Consider the following 4,515-nt stretch of genomic DNA (forward strand, 5'->3'; position numbering starts at 1 on the left):
GTGCTATGCCTCTGAGGCATTGGGAGGGGAACCTACAAGCACAGTAAAACAATGCAATAGTGCTTTGCTTCCTCCAATGCAGATCCATAATATGGAATATTATGAAACTATTGTGGCTGGGGTCAAAGCATAGGTCCATAAAGATGTGCCATAGTTATTCATACTCTAAAGGAGAACTAAGCAGGCAAGGTTGTGTGTGCTGCAAGTAGAATCAGGTTGTTTAATCACACCATCCCAAAATTGGCAAACAATGTGTTTAAAGGCAATGTTTTAATGCACAATTTAGCTGACTGAGGTTTTGAACACTGCAAACACCTGTGAAGAGGAATGTTTCTAGGCCACAGGTTTAAACACACCTACATCATTTAATCCAAGAGGCTATAATACTGCAATTTCAAATCTTGTCCTACACTTAAGTTACCTTGGCATGAAGGGTTGTTTTCTAAAGCTGACAGGAAGATCATAGTTGCAAACTTTTTCAGTCTTATTACACAATTACTACAAACATTCACCAGCTACTCATGTAACTAAGATATTTAATGAACATGAACTAGATCTACTTATTGTAGAAGACCTCAAACAAAGCATGCTTAAGTGTTACTATTTCATTTGCACTTTGAAAGTGGCAGTGCTAGAAGTTTAAAAGCCACGTAACATTACATACCAGCTATTAAATAGATTTATATTAGTGTATTTAATTCTAATCAAATAATCATTTGTAAGCTATGTAATTGTCACCACAGCAGAGAACTATCTGTTAAATTAAAATTTTCATAGATATAGAGGAATAGATCTACCATATCATCATAGATCTCTGCTTGTGAGCTTCCCCAGCAGCTCTGGTGTCGAGCCTGCAGTGGCTTGCTCATATTTGGCACAGTCTCAGTCATGCTGCAGTGCACAGCAATGGGATCTCTCCGTTGCTCTCCCCAGGTAGCATGGTCATCCACACTCACCTGCATGTAAGGACTAGCACTGTTAGCATTGCAACTGGGGATGTAGCATGGAGGTAAGGCACTCTACAAGTGACAGAAGCCACTGCTGCCATGCCACACCTCATCCACAAGCTCTGGCTGCAATACAAGACTGTCAGAAGCACAGTTACATGCACCTCACACTGCAGCAGACACTCTGGCCAGAAGCTGTAGGGCACACCAGAAGGATCAGATGAGCTGAAAGTGTAGCTCTGTAGTTGAACAGGAGCAGGCTTTTCCCTTTTTAAGTAGCAAGCACGCTGGTTTTGAAACCAGACCTAAGAAGGTAATACCAGAAAATTGCAGCTTGACATGCATCCGATTCATAGAGTACTTACTTACACACTTGCTGAAAATAAACCGAATCTGTAGACACCTGGATTCTGGACTCGGGGACTCCCATGAGTGTTGCCAACGACTCCATCTTGAAATCTGGGTAAGGTGTGATCGCAAAGACCCTCTTCAGACCACCCAGCTGGTCTTTGCTGAAGACTGTACGCTTCCAGGTCTCCTTTGGTACTCCTTGCAGAAAGTCTTATCCCTGAAGAAGAAAAAAAAAAAAAAACCATACATGAATAAGTCATTTTAGGTATCTATATCAATGTATGGATGAATAACCCATTGTCAGTGTATCTAGCAGTGCAAGTCACCTTGGTGATTAAGGGGTATGGGCTGATAACAGTATGGTATCTGTTGGAAGTCACTTTAGAGAAAAACATCTGCTAAATAAATGCAGAACTGAAGGGAAAATTGATAAAATACACTATGGGATAACACTGCAGGGGGGCTTATTTTTGAACATTGACACAGGGGAGAATCCATTTTTTACAAAGCATAGCACCAAATTAGTAATTATCTGGCATAAGAAAGTCAATGTCCTTGGGTGGTACTTAAGGCCTAACCTCAGACACTTAAAGGATGTGCATGTTTAATACTGCAAATCACTCCTAACCAGCATGCAAAGCTGGTACATACAGTACCTACCACAATAGCATAAAAGCTGTTACTGTGGTAACAAGGCAGTTTGACACACTGGAATCTGAACATTACGTGCCAAGCCTATCCAATCAACATGTTCCATGCTGAAGTTACTGATCACTAGAACCATCAAAATAGAGCCATAAACACTGGAATTGAGTTGAATCTGAGCTAACATATTTACAGCGTAGAAACATTTTACTGCATTCACTAATGGCTAGGTGCAGAAACAGGTCATGCTCGTTTAGCAAATGAACTTTTGAAAATATTAAAGTTAAACCAAAATGTTTTTGGAAAAAAACTGAACATTTAATACACTAGGTAAAGTTATTGTTTTAACCTGTAAAAGTTTTTAATAGTTACAGGGACAGCTGGTAACATGGTGGTTAGGGCTGCTGTCTTGTTATCTAAAGGTCACAGGTTTGAGCCCCACCTCCAGCTGTAGTAGCCTTGAGCAAGGAACTTACCCTGAATTACTCTAGTTCAAAAAAAAAAAAAAAAAATTATCCAGCTGTATAAATGGGTAAATAATTGTAAGCTTATAACTGATTGTTACCTTAACATTGTAAGTCACTTTGGAGAAAAGATGTAGCCTACTTTTAACAGGTATGGAAAATGAAAAGATTAGTTCTGCTACCAGTATACCCCAGCAAAACTAAAGCATCAATTCCAAAAGTTACTCTGAATAATTACAATCTGTCCAGAGCTTTACATGTAACAGTAAGTGTTACATTACTACTTATAGTACAGAGAGTCACATAGCAAAAACTGAGCTACAAACTCTAGGCCTATCATATCTCTTTGGCTTTCAAGACCATGCTTCTTCCATCCTTCACACAAGTTTTTTTTTTTTTTTTTATGTTTTTAAAAAACCCAGCAACAAAGTCACCCAGAAATCTTGTAACATGTCATAGCCTTCACATTTTTAAAGCCATACCTTTGTGTGAATGGCTCATTTCTGAATCAGCAGAGCGCTGTGTGAAAAGATCAAGAAAACCAGCCATTGCGAACAAATTTCCTCAAAGCTGTATTAATCGGAACCCTCACAACACCCTACCTCTTGGTATGAGAAGCATTTCAGAGCAACGCTCATCTCGTCCGGTTTTAAGACTTCCAACTCCGCATGTCCTTACATCATGGCCCCTCCCTGTCCAGTGTTAATTACCTGGCGCTCCGCACCTTCGCGCCGCTTGCTGTAAAGTGCGCTCTGCTCACTAGTTGTTGAGACCGGTTCATCTGATTTAGCAGTAATCATGATAGCTCGTACTAACCGGGTTAATTCAACAGCACACCCAGTTCTAAACCCCTCCAGGAGATACTCACGCCTGCAGATACTTGGTTGGTGTGTGTGTGTGGTACATCCACACTGAGGAGTTCTTCTCATCCATCCATCCGTGCAAACGCATAACGGTTCTTTATTTCAGTCAGGGACCTTTAATCATGGCTCTACGTGGACACGTTTGTGTATCTATTGCTTAGGTAATAAAAAATACGCTCTTGAGATTTCGTTAAACGTCATCAGCAAGAGAGCACTTTTTTTTTTGCCTCTGTCGTGTATGTAACATGTAACACACACACATTTTCTGAACCGCTTGTCCCATACGGGGTCGCGGGGAACCGGAGCCTACCCGGCAACACAGGGCGTAAGGCAGGAGGGGGAGGGGACACACCCAGGACGGGACGCCAGTTCGCCGCAAGGCACCCCAAGCGGGACTTGACCCCCAGACCCACCGGAGAGCAGGACCTGGTCCAACCCACTGCGCCACCGCACCCCCTGCAGTTCCAATAGTATTTGTCAAATTGAATTATATACTTTAGAAGTAAACTTGTGATTTTTACACGTAACTACAAGAGCGGGCTACGATGGCCGAGTGGTTAAGGCGTTGGACTTGAAATCCAATGGGGTTTCCCCGCGCAGGTTCGAATCCTGCTCGTAGCGGAGAGAATTTTCAGTTCTACAATATTAAAATAAATACAACGAATACTGCGCTTAGACCTTCCTTCTTCAAGAGTACTTAGAGGTTAACAGGTGACATAATGTTACACTGTCAAAGTTCCGTCTTCGCAACTTACTCCGACTTCGCAACCTTCCTGTAGTGTAAGTATTTCCCGGAGTTGTATAAAAAGAGAGAATCATTGGAAGCAGGTAGTATACAAAAAATAACGTTACTGTACCAGTGTAAGTGATGTATTGTAGGAGTACCTTTTTAATGGAACATGCGGGTTACTGGTCCAGGTCATAAACCGCGAACCCTAACCCGTTGCCTTCAGTATAAATGTGTTATATGAGGGTGTATCATCAGCTTCAAGGTCTAGTTCCTATTTTTAGAAATATGCTGTACTAAAAAGAGTAAATCTGTAGGTATTTGGAAAAAAAGGCTTCAGAGATCATTAAGCACAATATCTTCTGTAAGTATTTTATTTCTTTAAGTGTTACAATACAGTACTTCATGTGAATCCCTCTATGGGGCATTTGTATTACTAATAAAATGCAATTAGACTGCCAGACATGATCTTATTTAATGATTGTGGTGATGTCGGTTACACTGAGATCATATGAATT

At 41.0% G+C, this 4,515-nt stretch overlaps 1 non-coding gene across 1 annotated transcript; it reads left to right on the forward strand.

Moving 5' to 3' along the window:
- Positions 1-3,809: 3,809 nt before the first annotated feature.
- Positions 3,810-3,891, forward strand: trnas-uga (transfer RNA serine (anticodon UGA)). The gene has a single exon. It is a non-coding gene; the product is annotated as a tRNA-Ser (tRNA).
- The last annotated feature ends 624 nt before the right edge of the window (positions 3,892-4,515 follow it).

The sequence above is a fragment of the Scleropages formosus genome, chromosome 4 (genome assembly GCF_900964775.1).
Source record: "Scleropages formosus chromosome 4, fSclFor1.1, whole genome shotgun sequence".
In the NCBI taxonomy this organism is placed as follows: Eukaryota; Metazoa; Chordata; class Actinopteri; order Osteoglossiformes; family Osteoglossidae; genus Scleropages; species Scleropages formosus.